Genomic DNA, 22,427 nt, shown 5'->3' with positions numbered 1-22,427 from the left:
GCAAAAGACAGAAAACAGTTCCTGGTAGGAAAGGAAAGGGGAAAAAGAATCACTCAAATATCCTTTCTTTGAAACCCATTAATCAGACTGAAGAGTCACAGCCATAAACATATTATACTAACGCACCAAATGTCCCTTTCTTGTCTCGTTGTTAGGACTTTAACACAGTAGAAACCATTTTATGGAAGCTGCCATGTTGTATTTTTGGAACCAGAGACGATGCGTTAAGCCCCGCCTACTACCTGGCACACAATCTCGCTGTATAAAATAACTAACTAAAGCTAAACGAGTTAGCACAACGAATAACTGAATATGTATCAGCAAGATAAGAACTAAAGCTGTCAACAAAGGTCAAAACTGGAAAAATCTAATTTTCACACCTGAAAACATAAACATGAAGACTTGATCTTTCACATGTAAACAGTTTCAGAAGCAACAGTCAGAGCAGGGTGAGGGCTTATGAAGCACAGTCAGTGTCCATCCCTTAGGAAAAAACAGCTCAGAACATTAAATAGACAGTTTTTATGTCAACAAAGCTGTCATGAAGACAAAGTCACCTGATATTTTAGTTTCTGAAAACTGCAGTCGGCTGCATTCATCTGAACCAGGCATGTCCATGTTCAGCAGAGTTTCCAGCTCCAGCAGGAGAAATGAGCTGTGACACGTAAAGACTGATTACAGCTCAGAATCTGGACGGGTAAAGAACCAACATGACCTCAGACTCCCAGCAGAAAAACAAACTGTTGCTCTCTAGTAAATATTCAGGCAACAGAGTTGCTGCGTTGGCAACAACAGTGAGACGTGAGCCAGTTTGCAGTTCACCAGGTGTGTCTACAGACTGAAAGGAGAGGGGCGGGGCTTCACGCAGAGAGACAAACAATTCAACACGAGACAAACAAACCTATAAAAACGGTGTCGCCGTATTTAACTTGACAGAATATACAGATATTTTTAAAAGTTCATCCGGTTCAATGATGTTTTTATCGTCTTCCATCAGACTGTCCCTCCATTCAGAGCCAGTTCTCCTCCTCCTCCTCCTCCTCCTCCTCCTCCTCCGTCTCTGCCTCTGCAGACACACCTGCTCTGCATACTAAAGGAGCAGCCTGCACCACCCTGCTTCACACACACGCACACACACAGTAAACTCTGCTAACGCCCTCTACATGAAGAGGAACTTCTTTTCCCTGTTGCACTCATCACACACACACACACACACACACACACACACACTCCTGCTGATTCATGTCACTGTGACTTCACAGACATTTCCACATGCAGGGCACATCAAACAGCCACTGCCAAGCTGTGTGTGACTGGGCGAGACAGAAGAGTGTGCGTGTGTGTGTGTGGGTGCATGCACATGCGTGTGAGAGAGAGTTAAGAGTGTCGCAGCGTGCCACACGGGACAAACAGAGACAAACAGAGACCAGGAATGCAAGAGACCACACCCATATCTGCAGTCATGTGACCTGAGAGGAAAAAGGAAATCCCCACACTGCAGAAAGAAAAGGAGTCGACTCACCATAGCACGCAAACACACACACACACACACGTGGACATGCAGTCCTGTATTGTGAGCAAATCTCTGTGGATTTTTGTCAGATCTGTGCCCACCCACACATGATCTTATTATTTTAGTTAAATTCACTCATATGTGAGTGCAGTGTGTGAATGTGTGCATTATGTTCACTGAATCTGATCTGTAAATGTGACTAATTACAGATTTATAGCTACACTGAGTAAAAACTGCCATTTAAATTTTATGATATCTCCAAGTTCATTTTGCTCCAAGACCAGCCACGTTAACTTTAACATCATCACACACAATCAGATGCAAAACTAATTCTAATGATTTTTTACTTTCCTGTTTCAGGTCATATTTATGCTTAGCAAAAATACTCATACACAGAATAAATAGGAAGTATCAAACAAACTGATCAACCATCTGATGGTTTGAATAAACAGCCATCAGTTTCCTCTCATCTGGGGTCGGGTTGAGGAGCTAACAGGTCCAATAGGGAAACCCAGACCTCCTCCTCCTCAGAGACTCTCTCCAGCTCCTCAACCCTCATCTCAAGGTGTCCCCAGGCCAAAGAGGATCTATAATCCCTGCAAAGAGTTCTGGGTTTGACCCGGGACCCGTTCCAGTGGGACCTGCCCCCACTAGGAGTGTAAATACTAGGAGTGTAAATATCAAAGAAGGGCAGAGCCGAAACTAAAGTTCTGCCTTTGGACACAAATGTTTCTGTTTCAGCAAAGATGGAGTCCAGCTCATTTTACTGTTGCAGAGAGGTCAGAGAAAGAGCCCTGGATGTTCTGTATGTAAATGTAACGCAGCAGAGTTCAAAGACAGCTCAGAGCCTCTGATTTCAATGAGCTGAGAGCATTTTGTGTTACCTTCAAAGAACTGCCAATTGAAAAATTAGGACACACACCCTACACTTGAAAATATGCACCAACAGCACATAAACCAAGTGGAATCTGAGCTCTTTTGTTGGATCCATGGATACGTCAAACTCCTGGGTCAGGAGTGACGCAGCCTGAAACTGAGAGATATGTGAAAGCAGGAAAAACAGAGAGAGACAGATTATTCATTCAGACAATTTTAAACAGCCGAAACTGGACACTTTAAAAAAAAAAATCCCAACTGACCATGTCTGTGCAACTTTAACCAATCATCAAGTGGACAGATGCAGCAGCAGCTGCTACAACCAGCTCACTGTAGCCTGTAATTTAGATTTTTTTTTTATGAGAATGCTCATTTATATGTTATTTTTAAGATTACACATTCTTCTAAGGGTTGCTCTTGTTTCTAAAGATCGTCATCATCTCTAGAAAAATTCTTAGCATTCGACCTTTAATTATATCTGCGTGAACACTGACAGAAAGTCTGGTTTAACAAAGAAAGCCTGAGATTCCTGACTTTCTGGCTGGATGAGTGAACAGTTTACACAGCTTCATTGAGGCCCTACAGCCCGGTGTGCGGCGTGTACAGAACAGTGCCAGTAGACCAGATTGTTGAATGTTTGAATAGAAAATTAAAGAAACCGCTCTGTCTTTAGTCCTTCTTTCTGGGCAGTGGAGGATTAAAGAACACACCCAGAAAGCTTTTGTGTGAAACCTGAATAACAGCTCAGAGACAACTTGATGAATAAAGTTTGTTCACTTCATGTAGCTGACAGGACTTGAAACATTTCTGTTTAGAACATTGTTCTATAAACGCAGAACACAAACGCTTCGATTACAGTCATACCACCCGCCATGACACGTCCTGAGGAGCACAAACGTGTTCATGAGCAGCTCATTACTTCATCTGAGCGGACCACCACTGAGGACTTTATTTCCAACTTCCAGCACTAATGTATGCCAAATCAGCAGGAGAGCCCAAAATACAATCAAACTCTTTCAGATTTACCTTTAGTCATTCGTCTAACTGCAGCCAGGGAACACAAAGGGACAAATGTCAGCTAAACAACATTAAGTCTCAGATCAGGGCTTTAAAATATAAAAGCTTTGACACAGAACAGCTCTGAGTCCACAGAAATCCTTTCACCTTGGGGTTGGCTGCAGGAGTTGAGACTACATCTGTAAATGTGAGAAAACAAACCTCTACTTAAATCAGAGAAATGTTGCAGTTTCTGTAATGTTGTTCTGACTCTCCGGTCACAGATCAATTCCTCTGAAGGCAGAAAGACAAAAGAGATGGAGGGAGGATGTAGCCAGCATCGCAGTGAAGTAAGTGAAGTGAAATTTATTTATATAGCACCTTTCCGCAACAAGGCGACCCAAAGTGCAGGACGCAGGACGTCCATGTTGTCCTTTATGTCCTCCTTGGATTGAATCAGTGTCCAGGTGTGACTGAACGAGGAGCAGGGAGAGGAAAGACCTCAATGTGCAACAGATGAAGGGAAACAATCCGTCCTTCAGTCTCCAGGCCTCACACAAGATAATCCCAAGTTTTTCTAATATCTGATTTCTATTTGATCAGATCAACTCTCTACTTTGTGTTCAGATATTTTAATCTCATCAGCTGGTATTCATCAGTGGATGGAGTTTTATCTGTCACTGTGAGGACTCCTTTAATCAGAGATTGTGGATATTGGTTTTACAGTTTGTATTTCACATTAAAATTAAAATAACAGCTTTAGATGTAGGTCCTGTGTTAACATAAGGAACTGACTCCAGGTTCTTGGTTTAATAAAGTCTGAACGGCCTTGGAATAAAAAAAATGTTATCCAACTGTTTTAGGTCAAAAAGTCATTTATCTGTAAAAACATAATCTCCATTTAAAATAATCAGGAACACACAAAGTGTTTCATTCAACTGAATCTGTCTGCTGTCACACTGAGCCATTCAGAGTTTATCAGTTCAACCACAGAAAAGAAGGAAGACTGACATGTTTTGGTTATGAAGGTTGAAGTAAATCAATTCGATTTTAGAAAACTTGCAATGTAAGATATTATTGTTTAATATTTCTTTCCTCATTTTCTCTTCCGTCATTAGATCATCTAAACCAGGTGTGGACTTTAAAGTAACGGCCTATGATTGTACAGCCCTAAGAACAACAATTTAACGTGGTGTAGCAGAGCTGAATTTAACATGTAAACTACATTAAAAAGCTACTGATTCTAGCTGCCAGCACTTGTCCAGCATTCTAATAATCTAATCATACATCTTCATCTTCATCATATCACTGAATGAAAACCTGAAGGTTTGGGTTGATGTTAGGAGCCGTCTACACTTCTGTCTCTAAAAGTCAAACTAAGAGCAGTCCAGATTAATTAGAATCTTTAATCAAATATCTCATGAGTAAACTTTCTAATTCACCTAAAAAACATTTGTCAAGGTTCGTTTGTATTGAACCTTTTCTAGAAGTATTTTTCCACTTTGTGCCTGCAGTGTTTGTTTGTTTGCCTGTTGTTTCAACACAACAACACCCTACGAGTTAAAGCACATTCATAAAGGAAGAGTCAAACCAGTCTGTAGGAACACCCAGGACCAGTAAAACCAACTTTAATAATATTTATATCACCTGTTTCACCAACTCTCCTGTGATTAATATCTAGAGCCAGATTGCAAAGCGTGGAGGACTGATTTCTAAGAACATGGGAACTTGTCAGAACATGTCAAACCCTCATGGTTGTGAAATGAGGCATTCATTTGTTAGTTTTGATTTGGTTTACCTGGTGTAAAAATATATAGTTTCATCAAAGTAAAAAGAAAAGAATTTCACATGTTGCCTTTTCATAAAAAGGAAACTCCAGGTTGATGACTCACAAATACATTTTTAGAAACATGAAGCCTCCTGCGGCTCCCACCCGGCCCTCCGTGCTCCTTTAAAGTGTTTCAGCATCTGTGAGCTCCACAGCTAACCGGGCCCACAGAGCTCAGAACCACAGCACCTGAGACAGAACCAAGAACTGCCGGGCCCACAGAGCTCAGAACCACAGCACCTGAGACAGAACCAAGAACTGCCGGGCCCACAGAGCTCAGAACCACAGCACCTGAGACAGAACCAAGAACTGCCGGGCCCACAGAGCTCAGAACCACAGCACCTGAGACAGAACCAAGAACTGCCGGGCCCACAGAGCTCAGAACCACAGCACCTGAGACAGAACCAAGAACTGCCGGGCCCACAGAGCTCAGAACCACAGCACCTGAGACAGAACCAAAGATTGCCTGGGCTTCAAACATGGCTGCATGACAGAACCGGTTTAAACTGAGCGGTTCTGATTGAAGATCCTTCATCTGGTTTTTAATGATTTAACCAAAAAGACGAAGAGGAATCGGAGGTGACAACACAAACGGCCACTCGGTTCTGGTTCTGCAGAAGAGATGATCGGTTTCAGAGCAGAGCCCAGAAGTCTGGTCCTCCTAACAGGAGCTGCAGTTACTGTGACTGAATCACTTTTCAGACTGGAACTAAGCAAGATGGAAGAAGAGTCATGGTTTGGGACTGCTTTGACTCCTCGTGGTTTCCATGCAGTCCAAAGGTCGTAGACCTGAAGGTGTTCAGAGACTGATCAGACTGATGTGTGAAGGCTAAAGGAATCAGGACTCATTTATTTGTGTTGTCCTCAGATAGCAGCTCATGATTTTACTCCAGCCTTTATGGTTTGTTTCTTTTTGTTGCTTTGCTTAGATAAAAACTAAACTTCTTAAATCTTTTTCTGGACAGACAGAGCTGTTTGCGTTTTCACCACCTTCAGTCTGGTTAATTAATTAATTTCAGATGTTAGAAACTGATGTCTTGGTTTTAGATTTGGAAGATTCTGTTGCCCGTAAATGGTTTGTTGAAAGTTTCATTAATGATGTTTTGTTTTGCTCTAACTTTACCGACTCACAAAAACACTCAAACAAAAAAAAAAACTAAAGTCCATCAACTTTGTAGAAAAAATGGATCCTTACACTGGTCTGAATTTATATTTCTGCACATAAATGAGCCAAAGTAACAGCCTGGTCTTTCTTGGTGCAGTTTGAGAGTCTGAACACACCTTGAAATCCATTCACAGACCAGAACCGTGAACCCGCTCCACTGGGAGGACTGGAGGATGTTACGGGTTTCCTGTCCTGGAAACTATAACAACAAGGCAGAGTGTTTCTGCTGCTTATCTGAGGGAAACGTTAGGAATCAGTTTCTGTTTTCCTCTTGTATTCCACAGTCCGACATGCCTCTGTGGGCCCTCCTTTGTAATTCACTGAACCCAGCCGAATGAACCAGTCAGCATCAGCAGGACAGCACACAGGTGATGTTAGTGTTACACTGTTACTCACACACACACACGTCTGCAAGGTATTTTTGGAGCGTCTGCTTTTAGTTTTCTGAGAAAAATCCATCCTGATGATAGATTTTATGTTTATGTTTAACCTTTCTGTCATATGAACAGAGCCTGACAGCAACAGAACATCAGCAGGATATCCTGTCCTGTTTTATACAGTAATGGAGACCGATGACTCACCAAAATGGATAAATTAAAATAGACTTTGGGTTTTGCAACAATAAAAGCTTCTGCGAGGAAATTATTTATAGAAATCCATTTCAGAGTTTTAACTAATTTCATTAAGCAGAAATGAGTAAAAATACTGCCTTATAATCATCAGAAAACAATGAACCAATTATAGTTTCCATAAAGAAGCTGCATACAGGATCTAAGAGCGTCCGCTCATTCCTGGAGCTGATAAAGCTGGGCAGTTTGGACTTTAACAGAGCAGGGTCACCAACATCTGCTCACAAGCCTGTTTTATAAAAGTCAGAGTGTGTGTGTGTGTGTGTGTGTGCGCGTGTGCGCAGCTGAATGCAAATATAAAATAAGGGGCTGAACCACCGCCCAGCTCAGCTGTGAGTCGGGCGTGACCACATGCTGTGAGCGGACGCTCTGATTGGCTGAAGGACTGCTGTAAATAACGACCCTGGGAGCAGATCCACACGCCCCGATGAAGATCATTTCATGTGCTGAAGTTCACCGTGTTGTGGAAGCGGTATATTTTCTTCACGATGTTGACTATCAAATAAAACACAGATTGATCGTGTCGCTTGGAACTGGCGCCTTTAATAATACATGAAGTGACAGCAGGGTTGTATGCTTGCAGGGATACGTGCACGTGGTAAGTGCACGTGTGCAAATTGGCAACCATATCATGCCCGAGTGAAACGTCAACCAGTGGATACAAAATGGCACCGGCTGAGCAGAAAGTGGGATGTGACCGTTTACTGACCAACATCCTCATTAACTCTTTCTGAGCTGGGACCAACTTCTCTGTGTCTAATGGAGTAATTCATCTCTAATTTAATATTTCATGGACCAGATGGAACGAGATATGGCCCCAGGGCCACCAGTTGACAATCAGTGCAGTCAAACACTTTGTTTTCCAAAGCAAAATAAGACTAAAAACAAACTTCTCAAACCTATTCAGAAACTCATGTTAAATCAGTCTTCTTTAAAGATTTATTTTGTAGGTAAACACATTTTCATCTGCTCACAGCCAAATAAAATACTTTTTCAGTTTAAAAATGTTAACTTTTTACTGCTGACAAACTTGAGACAGCCATTCCTAAAGACGATGTTTTATGGCTCCAAGCCTGATGTCTGATGAAGTGTCATTTCCACAGGATTTAATAAATCTTTTGCCATCTCTAGGTTATAAATGTTCCAGCTGCAGTAATGCATCAAGTCCTTTAGTTTCTTTGTGGGTTCTTGTTTTGCTGTGGGCATATAGCTGCTGTGGGAAGGGAAATAAAAACAATGCAGTTTTCTTCCTGTTTATCCTGCAGGGAGCACAGAAAACCTCTTCATGTAACATGAATTTGGATTTACTGCGGCGTGAAGAAGATGGTAGACCTTACATGACATCTGACAGGAATATAAAGTCTACTTCAAAAACCAACTTAACTGCATTTAGGTGACAACTTCTACCTTTAGCTTCCACCTAAAAACAACCATAGACGTGTTGTGAGATGGTTGCTCATATTCCTCATTCAAAGTCACAGGAAAGCATGCAGAGCCCAAACATTTAATTTGAGCTTTTTTAGATGAACAGAATCAGAGCTGAATCATCAACTCCACCATGAAGATCTGTCTCCTACAGCTGAGAAGAACCATCCTCTGAAAGTTTTGTTGCTGTTGCTTTTTGCTCACCTTCATGCTGAGTTTATTTGAAATGTTTTAAATTCTTACCTGTGGCAGAAACATCTTACTTTAATCTCTTCTCAACTCTCCTTCAAGTGCCTCTTCTCTACTCAGACTTTTTTTTTACAAAGCTCCATTCAACTCATTTTAAGGAATTTTTTTTTAAACTAAAGAATCTGATGTATTTGGTGCAGAAAAGGTTTACTCCAGGAACAGGTCAAGCTTCAAGGACATCCAAAGCTCACAGAGATGGACAGACTTTATCCTCACTTTAAAGATGTTTCTGCAAAAAGTTTACTGCTGCTGTTTTAAGGTTTCAAACACTGAATACAACTTGTCTAAAATTTTTAAACTGAGGGCTAAACAGTACCAACATTTGTTAGCCTCAGCACCTTGTGCTATTGCTGTTTTGTCGCCTCCTCTCAGCAGATGATCTGTATTGTTGTAGTTTCTTGGGTCAGCTGTAGTTCTTCAGTCTGAAGGTGATGATTTCAAGCCCAGCTCCTGGAATCCTGATGACCCACACTGCTCCTCTGTTTAAAACCTTACAGGAAAGCTTTCTGTGGGAGAACATCTGTTTTCATTTAGTCCTTGTTAGTAAAACAAGTCTCAAAGCTCCAAAGATTCACAATGTTCTTTTCAGAAAACAAATACGGTGAAGTCCCAACCAGCTCCATCGTCTCGTCTCGAGCTCATTAACACCATCAGCCTCTTCCAGTCGTCAGCAGAGAAGCAGAACATTACTCAGCCTCAGATGACTGCTGGTGGAGCATCTTGTGACTGAGAGCAGAATGGAAAAGATCCTCACAGTCTGCTGTTTGTTGGCCAGAGGACCAGTGGAACAATGTGTCAGCCTGAAGAGCTGTTTTTTTTTACTACTCTCACGAAACCCAGGAATGTTTGGTGTCAGAGAGCTGAGAGCATGTGAGCACAGAAAACACAAGCTGCCATTGATATGAATGAGTGGGAGGGGTCTACGTAACGGTCCAATCAGAGTGACAGCAGATCCTCGGGAGGAACGTGATGCCAGGAGCTGACAGAGTCTACAGGAAGAATAAAACAGGAAACTGCTGGATGCAGAATAACCTGTTCCAGAAGTCACAAGAAAAATGAGCCAAAATCATAAAAAGGTTAACTTTGCACATCTCCTCCAAACAGACAGCCCCGGCTGAAGAATTATGAGTTACACAATCAGCTTTTAAATAAAAACACAGGTTCTACATCTCTGAGCTTTATGTCTGCTGTCTCAACAATAATGTTGTGGTACAGCAGATAAATTTCATTACTCTGTATGACTTCATTAAACATAATGATAAAAACAGGTTCTATAATTCTGTAAGTAAAGAAACATTTAATTGTACATTCTTCTATCAGACCTTGATTAGATGATAAGTGACCTGTTATCACTTAGCTTATTATTTTCTCAACTAATTTCTATCAGCCTGTGATGCCTTCAGGAACCTTTTATTTAGCAGAGATTTATGGTGATAGGAACAGATATTGTGGTTAATCCACAAATTGAACATAGTTTCTGTTGAAACAGATTTGAGTGAGGTCATGTCATAAACTACAAATAAACCAACAGAACAAAGCAAACAACAGGATGAGTTTGGAGTTCAGTATTTATCTCAACTAATTAACTAATAACTTTTAATGAAGACAAAAGGAGCTGAAATTATTTATCTTCTATCTTAAATAACTCAATAACAAAAACCTTCAAAGCAAAGTCTTTGAATCAAAGCTGTTATTGTCACCCAGCAAGGTAGGCACCATCCAGGAGAAAGACCTTTTTTAGTGAAGAAACATCTTCAAAACCCAAAAATTACTGCTTTGTGTTGTTACTACAAGCACCATCATTTTCCAACTAAAGCTAATCTTTAACAACAATCTGTGCTTTCTGAAGCTGAAAAAAACCAATAAAACACACCTAAAGTCACATGACAGCAGAGTGTGAAACAAGCCACATGGATGAACACACACACACGCAGAGCTCTGTTTTCATGGTGAACTTGGAAATAAAAGCCACTGAGCACATGATCCCACCCAGCTGAGGCCAGAGACCGACTGCTCTGAGAGACAAACCAAGTATCGGATTCTGGTCCCGAGTCAGCAGTGACCCGGTTAAAAAAAACTGAAGTGAAGCAGCTGAAAATAAATGCAGAGATTTTTCCAACCAGCAGAAATCATCAAGTTTCTGTTCCTCTTAAAGGGGACCTATTATTTAAAATTCATGTTTTGCATGTTTCCGTTCTTCTGTTTGGGTATCTCTGCTTCTAGAAAAAACAAACACCCAGTAGATTTTTGATAATAAGCAAATGTTTTCTGGTGTCTGCAAAACGACCCATTTCAAAAACTTTGGGATTGTTGCGTCACAATCCTCGTTACCTACCAACCTAAGTGGAGCTTCGCCCAGTTCATTGCAAGAAGACCATCACACTAGTTCTGCTGGTTTTACTGCTGAACAATGTCTGCTGGAAAAGGCAAATGTTCTGTTGTCGGCTGCAGTATAGAACACGTACTGCCGCTGTCTCGACCCGCTACCAGTCGGGTTTGGACCCGATTACTGCCGCAGTCCCAAAGTCAGAATCCTCAGAGTTTGAATGTGCATCAGATCTGCAGCGTTTAATCCTTCAGAGAGTTTTTATGTTTTGAGGCGGGACACTGAGTTGGGGGGCGTGGCCAACAGCAGCTAATTTACAGAATAGTGGCGTAGCCTTAAAACGGCTCATTCTAAAATGAGTTCCAAACAGGCAGAACTGATCAGGTGAAATCTAAATATCTGAGAAGGATTGTGTGTATTAAATGTAATGAAGATGTTTGGTAGAGCCCACAGACCGATCCTGACTGGTTCCAGGAAGCAGAAGAGGTCTCCTTTAATGTTCAAACTGATTTTATCTTGTCTGCGTTTGGATCGTTGGTTGTCACAGCAGAGGGTGTGCGCCTTCCTCTGACCGGGACCGGGACCGGGACTGGGACCAGGACCGGTGAACAGTCAGGACTCAGACATGCGTCTGAAGCAGATTTTTCTGCCGGCAGAGCTGGCGGTCACCTTGACAACACAACAAGAGGAAGGGGAAACAAACCCTACAGCGGGGGAGTCTCTGTAACATCTGCAGTCTGAACAGGAACCAGAACTGATCGTCAGCAGGGTTTCCCCACAGACTGCTCAGCCACCCAAACCTGACACGATCAGCCATGTGTTGGAAACATAAACAACAGACGACACACAGTCTTTGTTTATCATAGTAAACAACAACAAGCTTCTTGTTCAGGTTCCTCTTGTCTCCAACATCAAATATATGAGCTGCAACGCAGTACAGAAACAAATTATCCTAAATCACACAGGCAAATGTCTCTTCATCTTATTATAAATGAAGTTTTAATAGCCAGTTCTCCTAATAAAAGGCAGCAGCAGCACAGAGTTCTTCTGATTTTAAATAAGTCAAATATTGTTTCAACACTGAGGCAGAATGTCCACTAAATCTTTACACGTTCGAAACAACGACCGGAGGGAACTCTATAATCACCACTAACTACTAAAAGGATGTTTTACAGAAGATTTAACCAGACTCAGAGTATGTCTTTGTGGTGCCACCAAAGCAGCTCATAAGGTCAGCGGAATAACAGATTTCCACCTCCGTTTGTGGTCTGTGAAAATTCTTCAATCCCACAAAGAAACCAAGAGCTGGAGTTTTCAAGCAGGACATTTAACAGAGCATCCTGCAGTTCATGTTACCACATCATGCAATGAAAAAGAAAAGATGATTTATGGGGCAGAGTCACCATCTTTTCTCCCAGCATGCTTCATGTTTCAGCTGTGCTTGGCACAAGGACCTATCTGTAGCCGGGCTCTCCCGTACGCTGCAAGCTGTCACACCTTGTTTGTTGTCAAGTCTTTCTATCATACTCAGCATTAAGTTTAACACAAAGACCTCTGCAGACTACAGCAGCCGGCCTCTACAGGCCTTCAGAGCTCCTGACCCGTCACCGGATCATCCTTGCTCGGCCCAGTGAACACTGACAGCACCGGAGATGCTCTGACTGCTGGTTACTCATCACAAGTTGGCCTTCCAAGTCTCAGATTTAATTTGATCTGGACTCTGGTTTCATTCAGCTGCAGATCAGGAGGAAGACTAACTTTATCCTTCCATATGAAAACAGGGAAGTGAATTCCTGCAGGCTGCCAACCTAGCATGAGGAAACCACCGAGGCATCATCTACTGTTGGCTGTAAAACGGCTCTTCATCTGTTCATACTCTCACTGAAGGCTGACTATATCAGAGGAAACACAAAAACACCTTCCACACATTTTAAACTGCATTCTTTACAAATCTGAAGTCTCTGCATCTTTTGCTGAATCAACTCAATGATTTGATTCAGACCACATAGACTCAGTCTTCAGGTTGGTGGACCTACTGAGACACGCCTGGAGGAGCTTTAAATGCCTTGAGCAGAGATTTTGAAATAAATTCAATGTACAAAAAAATACCTTCTCTCCCTTTAATGTTTCCAAATTTGTCAGCGCACATATTTGTCAAAGTCACAAATCATTGAACAGAACTTATTTATTTTAATATCAGATGTATAAAAACAACACTATTTTGGTTAACTCATAAGAAATGATAAACTGACATTTATTATGTCATCCAATCAGTTTATAAATGTATTGATTATCCTTTAAAATGATAATCATGTTTTTACTGTACAGAGTATCTGAAGCTCTGTACAACTTCTTCTCTCTGATGACTGATCAACTAACGGCTTGCTGTGTGTTCTGATCCAAACTTTTCTAATCGCAGACATACACTCCCTCTCATTCTGTCGTGTTTATCTGCTGTAACCATGCTGCAGAGGAACGCCAAGTAAGCTGCCTGCCTTAAATACATCCAGACGGTTAACGGACCACACTCTGCAGAAACCCTGAATCTGCCGCTCAGCCCCGGAGCTTCATTTACTGCAGCCTGTTTATCACACAGACTCCAACGTTAAAGCAAGAGGTGACCGCTGGTTTATCTCACACACGCACACACAAATCCAACAGGTGAGCGAACGTCTGTCTTCATCAGAGCTGACATCGTTTGACTTCCACAACAACTGCCTCAAGGTAAACGATTATTAGAGTAAAATGATAAAACAAACATGGATGAGCCAAACCTGCAGTTCTCTGAACGACCACCTGAAAAAGGCTCCAAACACAAGTCCAGACCTTATTCCATGTTTACAACACAACTATTTAAATATGTGTAGGGATGAAGAATAAAACATCTGAAAGGCTCAGATCTACCAGGATGAACCAGATTTTCACTCTTTCCTTTCAGGCTGATTCAGTTTCTAAAGTTTGAAACCATTTGAGTCACAGCTCAGAGCAGCACTGCTCACGTTCATAAATATGAGTGAATACGACCCAAATCACAGCACAGACGGTGTTAAATTATTTTGAAACTGTCTGATGACAACAAGGTTTATTAAAACCTGGTTGTGACTTCTTACCATGAGTTCAAAGTGCTGCGTTTTTCTTAAATCTGATCATTTCTGATCCGTGTTCCAACAAGTGACGGCCTGATGTGAAACCACACACACACACATCTGTGACAGACAGGTGTTAAAGTCTGGTGTGTGTGTGTGTGTGTTAGAATCCAGAATTATAAACCCACACAGCCCGTCACATTCACAACACCCTTCAACACCTCTCTACACCTACGATTTTATCACAATTAACACAACCGTTTGTGTGTCACAGCAGCACCTTCACCTTCAGGAGGTGACACAAGTTAAAGTTAGAAAATTGACAAACTGGAATATCTGTAAAGCAGAAATGTATCCCTTTACCCTTTATATTTTAACTATAGACACAGTGATGTGATGTTTAAATAATTACATCACTGTTTGATTAAAACAGAAGAAACCTAAACATTAAAAAATGAAAGATTTGTCTGGAAGGTTTAAAATGTCACTTCTGGGCCATAAAGTACAGTGCAAGCAAACAACAAAGTTGTGTTTTTAAAATGAAAACGATTATCTCAAAAACCGTAAATATAAAACCTTACATCTTTACATCAAATGATACTTTAAAGTACAAGGATGAAATGTGTAATTAAATAAGTAATACACTACATGTAGTTTAGATTTCACAGATACATGAAGTCAGATTTCTTTACGCAAAACTGTCAGAAAAGGGAAAAAAATAAAAATGAGACTGCATCTCCTAAAAGTTCCAACAATCCTTTTAACCAGTGTTTATGAAGAACATCTGTTAGATCACCTACAGCAGGAGAAGCTCATTTTCTGAAGGATATTCAGCTTTAAAGTGTTTAAAGCTCCTCTGCTGTGTGACGGTAAAGTGTGGGAAACTTGATGAAGCATTCAAGTGCAGCTCAGAGTTGTTTAAACTAAAAAAAACTGTTTTCTCTGCTGGATTACACCGATCGCTTTAACTACAACGATTTCTACTCATTACACGTTAAAGCAAGTTCCCCTCAGTTTGTCACACAAATCTAAAAACCGCATCAGTGTTAAAAGCAGCAGTGACAACCTGCAGCGCTGCTGGTGTATGGATGAGATGTTTGCACCTGTCAGGGGTCAGAGGTCAGTTCAGAGCTCATTTCTAAAGTCAGGTAAAATGGTTCCTTTTTGAACTTTGTGTCAACCATCACTAACAGACCCAGATTATTGGATCCAGCTCTGATGCTCTCTATGGTCCAAAGACAAGTTTATAAAAACTCAACTGTGAGAAATTCAGGAAAGACTGTTTTTATTTGGAGCACATAGAATTCACTTCTTCACAGCTTGGCAGGGTGAATCTGAGCCATGGCCTGCTGTCAGAGTTCGTTAGGCCACTAATAAAAACTAAGCAACAAACAAACATGATTACAGAGCTGAACTGACTGACTGGTTGGACCTGAAGTTACCTGGAAATGATGACCTCAGTGGCCTCAGTAGATAAGAAGATTTGATGAAAATGGACCTAAAAACAAACCTTAAACTGTTAACTGACGAGTCAGGAATACTGTTGGGCCAAAAGCAGAAACACTTCATGCTGCTGCTGAACAAACCTTCCTGATTATCACACACACACACACACACACACACTACCACCCACTGAACACCTGCCAACCAACACACACACATTATGTAAGTGTGTGTCAGGAGGACACTCTCAGATGGTTCAGCTACGATCCAATCCAGCCGACGCCTCCGTCTCAGCTGTGAGGACGTTTCTATGAAAACTGTCCACAGCAAAGGGGTGTCCACCAGAGACAAACAGCAGGCGTCCAACATCATCAATATGTCCACACCATGACCACTGACCGTCCCTCAGTCCGCGGACTTGTTTCATCAGCCTCTGAAGCTCCATCATCGTTACCATGACAACCTGAAGACCTCCGAAGACGTTGGCTCATAACTGAGATGACTGAACCAACTGTATCCACTTGTCCGGGTGTCCATTCACGGGTAAGACGTTTGTTCCGCAGATTATATTTCTGAGTCTTTAGTAACTGTTGTTTTTTGTTTTTATGTTTACTGAATTATTGTAAGTAAACTTTGGCTGTTTTGGTTTAATCTCGTTGAGATGACACTGAGACTAAATCCATCTGAATTAATCTGATTTGGCTCTTATGACAAATTTGGAACATTTTGTTTTAGGTGAATAAAAATAACAGCAATGCTAACTTCTGCCAGACTCAGAAAACAATGCAGCTGTAGCTGCTACTCAGACTGAAGATTTATACGAGATGCTGAGACAGATCAGAGGTGAAAGTGTTAAAGTCACTGAATAAGGTCTCTGTTACAGCGGAGTGACCTAAAATAATGATGAAGGCCAGCAGATCTATTATAAGCACCAACACCGGGGCTCTGCGGAGCATCTGTATCTTAAATATAGGACAGAGCTTCTAACAGCTGCACTGCATCCATTAATAATGGATGGGACTTACATAAGAGCCCAGAGAGGTGCTGGATGCGGTTCAGGGCAGGGATTCCGTCTGCAGAGGGGTTTCCAGAGCTCGACGTAACGGACCGTGTTCTGGTTTCTACCAGCTGTCAGAGGTCCAGGAGCTGCAGGAGCAGGGCAGCATCTACAGGTGGACAACATGAGGATGGGGTGGTACCAGCAACAACTGGACCACCTCAGACTTTAAAGCTTGTTTTTAAATCTGCTGCTTTGGATTTGTTGATTTATTCAGTTCATGAGAAGGAAAATAGTTTGTGGCTGTTCAGGTTGAGATGTTGAAGTTATTCTTGCACAAATATCTGAACAACTTCTTATTTATTTGAAGCATCAGCTGCCAGCAGGTTTCTGGGAACTAGTTTTCTCTGTTAGGTTTGATTACAAATTAAACTTTAATATATGACTTTATGCTCTTACTGCAGGTAAAACTAATAGCTGCAATGTGAGAAGGAATCAGGATTGTTTCCAGGAAAACAGCGAATTAATTCAGCTTTTATCAATTACTAATACAGATTTATATGGATTAATTTAGTCTATAAACACATTTAGATTTCTAGATTAAGTATACAGAAAATCTACTCATTTGTGATGAAAAGTAGTAGTAAAAATGGTTTTATTTTAAACCAATGAGCCAGTTAGTCTCAGTTAATCAAAAGTTATGAACCTGAAAACTTCCATCCCTACAGAATCTGACATCTTTAAATCTCTGACCCACATTAAACATTAATTATTCTGATTACTCTACAATTTAGTGGTGGGAAAGTTTTAGATTTAAAAGATTTCAAAAACATCTTAAAATAAACATTAAAACATAAAAACTAGTTTTCAGGTCTAAACTGGAAAAATAAAAACATAAAAGTATCAAGTAATAAAAATATAAAACATATAGGGTGGAGCTGAGCTGCAGCCTCACCTCCACCAGGCGAGTCAGGTAGAGAAAGGAAGGATTTGTTCATTTTAAAATGCAGACTTCTGTTAGTTGATAGCAGTCACCTGTGTGTGAGCGTGAAGCAGCATGTTGGGTCAGAGCCTGAAAGCTTTCCTTGTTGTGGCTGAAGCCACCTGAGCCTCCAGCAGGACGTTAACAGGACAGACACGCCGAGTCAGCATCTGTCACTTCCTGTGGACATCAGGAGGGACGGGACCCGGTCCGTCCTCAGCAGGGTGGACTGCCTGCTTTACTTTCACACATCATTATCTCCCAGCTCCATGATGGCAGGAGAGCATGTAACTTCCTGTCTATTAGCAAAATATCTCATGAACCACTGGACAGATTGATGAAACTCTTAGGAAATAATTTCTGGATGTTCATCTACAAATGATTAACCTTTTAGAGTCAATCTGATTTAGGATGGCCGCCACAGCTAATCAACCTTAGTGAAATAAATAATAAGACTGAGTCATGTTTTGGTATTCCACCCGTTAAACTTAGCTGCCCATAGTTTTATTTAAACATTTATTTGGTACCGACTGTTTCTAACCTCTACCTGCACCGCTGCCACCTGATTGGTCAGGTTAGTGTAACGTTCCCCTGTGTGGAACATCAGAACCGAGCCCGGTGTTCTGAAGTTCTCGTTCCCATCAGCAGCAGAAGCAAACACAGGTTTCACAGCAGTGAACGTCTCTTCAGCTGGATGGGCCTCAGTCTGTGGTTCAAACTGAACTTTAAGTCATGAGTGGGGATGATGATCATCAGTCGTCATGTTCTTTCTCTGTGTTCACGATAAATGATGAAGCATAAAAACTAAAACTACAGTTTCCAGTACGGCATTTTTCATTATGATCAGTGGACCAGACAGAACCTCTGAAGAACACAACCGAAGGTCCAAAGCCTCCGTTATTCACATTGTTCTCAGCTTGATGCTGACAGAGAGGCACAAAAATATTTGTTGATATAATTATCCACCTGAATAATCAGGTGAGTTCTCATTAACCCTTCTCAGGTAATCAGTTACGGCTTCGACATCTGGTTATTTAATATGTCAGTCAACAGAAAAATAATGGACTAAAACATCTGCAAAGCAAAAAACTTGGAATTTATATTTGGCTGAGTATTTTATTTTAAAAACGTATAGTGAGTTATTGGCTGGCCATGTGTTTCAGCGTCTTATTGGTTAAATATTCTCCTCATTACAAAGAAAGAAGTCACTCAGATTGATTATTTACAGATTAGTAGAAACTAAGAGCTGCTGGTTTACTGTTTCCACACAATAAGTGTCTCAAACCGTGGAGGTCAGGCAGAATTATTACGTTTGCTGTTGGGTTTTCCCATCATGCCAGTGTCTGAACTCATTTCACTGAGTGCTTTTCGCCTGAATAATTTCCATCTTTCACCGTGAAGGGAGGCCTTAATGTTGCTGCTTTCACTGCAAGAGTTGATGTGTTCAGATCCATTTTGCCTCTGCAGTAATAAAAACCCTGTACCTGTTCATTATCCTCTGCAGACAATCCCTGCAGAGTCACCAGTGGATCACAGACTAACATCTGACTGAAAATCTGCTCTTTAAATCACAAAAGGTAAAAACTCTGGATTCATAAATGGAAATAATGAGCACATTGTTTCATTAGGAACAATTATGAGAACCATGAGTTCATATTTATAGAGCACCTACTGCTGTTTTTATTTAAAAACAAAACAAACATTTCCTGATTAGAGTGTAAATTGTGAGAAAATCATGAACCCTTAATCACAGTTGGAGTCATTTGTCCGACCGACGGCCTTAAAAGCCAAAGCTGTTTACAGAGATGGAAGAGATCAATCAGCTCTGCTTATATCAGATGTAGGCCACCTTGCCTGGAGCAAAGACCACTTCACTTTACAAAAAATAAATTCACATTAGCATTTGCCCTCAGGGAGAAGGAGCAGAGGTGTTATTTCACCCAGTAAGGGGCCGTTGTTAAGGCTATCATTTATCAACTATAGTCACAAGACAAGACAGCAGACCACCTCATCCGCACCGCTTCATGAAGAAAACCCCAAACAGTCCAAACAGTCCTTCACTGGTTACAGAACGACAAAATATCTGACGTGTTGAAAAGTACTAAAGCACCTCTAACACTCATCAACTGTCCTCTCTGAAGCCCAACAGGAATCTGTGTGAAAACTAACCTGACAAAATGCTGTTAGGATGTAGAAACTGTAGAAGAAGAAGACAGAGGACCCATACCAAATGACCTGTTACAGCTGCTCCCAGAGTGCCGGAGTGGGGTCAGAGATTTTTGACATGCGTCATAAACCGCCTGCATAGATCGGTGTTAAGAAGTTTGTTTGCAAAACTGTTAAAAGTTTAGACAGTTTTAAAGTCACTGAGTAACATCTCCATCTGTGATGGTGTAAAAACTGCTCCAAACCCAGTTCAGTTCAGACAGGACCGGGTTTGGTTTCATTTCCATCATAGTGTTGTGCTACCAACAGTTCCTATCAAGGCGCAGGTTCTGATGTACTCTTGTTTGGGTTTCTCAGTGGTTGTGAACCTGACAGCATCAGCACAGGGGAACCAAGGCTGGTATTCATGTAGGTCAGTGTTTCAGCACGTGTGTAATAATGTGTTTAAATTCAAATAAAGGTAAGGTGAGAACAGGTGAATGTGTGAGCCTTCTAGCTTCAGAGCAGCCTGTTTCCATCAAACAGCAGTGTCAGTGAGACTCTTCACACATCTAATTCAGCAGAATGGCTCAAAGAACAGATCCAACCCGACTGAAGCTTCTCACAGCTCCTGGTTTTCTCTGCAAACAGCTTCTCTCCTGGTGAAACGGAGCCGCAGAACAGCGAAGCAGCAATGCGCTCCTTTGGAGGTCAAAAGCTGAGGAGGAGTCACGGAGATGCGGGATCCCCCTCCTTCCTAACGCAATAAGGAGGACACACCCAGCCGGAGAGGGAGGAGGAGAGAAGGAGCACAGCCTCCGCTGCTGCTCATCCACCCATCCTGGGAGATGACGTCAGGACGGGGCTTCACGCGCCGCACTCCCGGTAATTACAATAAAACACACTCGGTAACGATTTTTCCACCCCGACTGCCGCTGGCCAGAAACGCCAACAGTCTGGGAGCCAAATGTGGGGAAACGACTCCAACAAGCACACCCTGAAGGCGAGGAGGAGGAGAGGAGGCGAGGAGGACGCGTCAATAACAGCAGCTACAGCGAGCTGCTGCTGCTGCTGCTGCCACCCGGGCACACTGCAGCCAAACTGCAGCCAGACAGGACAAATGCGCAGCCGGGTATCGGTTCTGCAGTCCTGTCGCCCGGGGAGACCCGAACCACATAGCCATTTTATCACCCCCCCGAACTCACCAGCATTTACCCCCACCCACAGCAACTTTACCAGCTGCAGGCAGGAAGCCTGCCACCGGAGGGCATGCCACAAGTTCACCCACATTTAAAGCATTTCCACCCGTTTGCAGGGACAGTGTTGCTGTAAATGCCTCCAGAAAGGAGGAGGACAGAGGGCAGAGCCCAACGAGCTAACCGCCGGTTCGGAAGGTCGACAGAAACGGAATAAAAACCCAAACTGCCTCCGGGTTTCCACCGCCACACCGCACGGAAACACAAAAGTGGTCCCGAAAGGGTTGGAAAAAAAAAAAAAACAAAAACGTGCCGTCACACCTGTGGATAATCCCGAAATCTTCCGCCTGCTAATAAGTGGGTGTAAAGGTGAAAACGGTGCACCGACCAGGCGCCACCCGGATACCGAGCAGTGCGAGGCATGTTAAAAGACGTTAAAGACGAGATAAACCCAGCCCCGACGGCGACCAGCCACAAGTGAACAGAAGGGAAACGGACTTGTAGCGAGTAAAGTTGAACAATCCAGAGATTAGACGTTACCTTTGTTGTTTGTGTCCCTCCTCGGCGGATCCTGGTCGAATCACGTCCTGCGGCTGCGGCTGTCGACGCGGCAGGACGGCGTCTTCACTGGGGCTGATCCATTTCCCAACAGGGCTCCGACCTGACGAACTGCGGGGAGGTGGGGGTGAAAAAAGCCGCGACAGGACCGAGTGGGAGGAGGGGGGAGAAGAGAAATAAAACCTTTAACTTGTTTTCGCTCCGACGGTTAGACCAGTTTCTTCGACAGTAAATTATGTTCTCGGAGGCGTCGGTTCTGGTCCTGGAAAAGGCAGCTCCGCGGACGGAAAACAAGCCAGCAGGTCCAGAAATGAATCCTTTGGGGGAGGAAAAGATGAACTCACCCTTTCTCTCTCTCTCACACACACACACTCCCTCTCTCTCTCTGCGGGTAAAGCGGGTCCAGTTGGCGGTTCGGTACCGAGTCGGGTCCGGGCGCTGTGTCCCCCTCAGCGGTAAAAAACTGCCCCCAACGGTCGGACCAACGGCCTGCCCTCGCGCGCGGAGCAACTGAAAACTGAGAGTGAGCGCGTGCTGGAGAGCGCGAGGAGAGGGCGGGGCCAGCCCGGGATCACCCCGGAGTTTTTTTTTAAGGTGGAGCTGAGAGTTAATGAGCTAATGAGGCGGAAACAGGACCCTGCTCTTCAGCACATCTGGAAACTCACAGGCAGAGGGCGGGAAGTTTCACAGCAACACCATCCGAACAAAACACGGTCCACATTTCCATGTACGGACTCTGGAAAAGTAAAGAGACCAAAAGAAAGCTGCTGATAGTGGCTCATTAGGGTCACCATGGTAACCACACACCTGTGTCTGTCACTCCCTGACACCCCTCCTAATAAATCCTTAACCTGTATAAAAACTGTTAAAGATCTAAAACCTCAATTACGTCATTAAAGTCCAACTTTCTGTTTAAACTCTGAGCTGTAGAGCTCCAAACAGGACTGCGTTTAGAGCTCCAAACAGGACTGGGTTTAGAGCTCCAAACAGGACTGCGTTTAGAGCTCCAAACA

General features: G+C 42.5%; 1 protein-coding gene across 6 annotated transcripts in view; it reads right to left on the bottom strand.

Annotated features, from left to right (window-relative positions):
• LOC108250956 (plasma membrane calcium-transporting ATPase 1-like) overlaps positions 1 to 21,934 on the bottom strand; it is a 67,395-nt gene extending 45,461 nt beyond the window's left edge. For 2 of the 6 annotated variants that reach the window (XM_017441069.3, XM_017441071.3), the window contains exon 1: positions 21,397 to 21,932. The gene's annotated coding sequence lies outside the window, so the exon portion shown is untranslated. Of the gene's footprint in view, positions 1 to 9,019; positions 9,041 to 21,396 lie in introns of those variants that run through there. The other 4 variants (XM_017441067.3, XM_017441070.3, XM_037975297.1 and 1 more) reach the window with 4 other exon arrangements.
• Positions 21,935 to 22,427: the final 493 nt, after the last annotated feature.

Source organism: Kryptolebias marmoratus, linkage group LG4 (genome assembly GCF_001649575.2).
Source record: "Kryptolebias marmoratus isolate JLee-2015 linkage group LG4, ASM164957v2, whole genome shotgun sequence".
Classification (NCBI taxonomy): Eukaryota; Metazoa; Chordata; class Actinopteri; order Cyprinodontiformes; family Rivulidae; genus Kryptolebias; species Kryptolebias marmoratus.
This window is presented reverse-complemented; position numbering and strand designations above follow the sequence as displayed.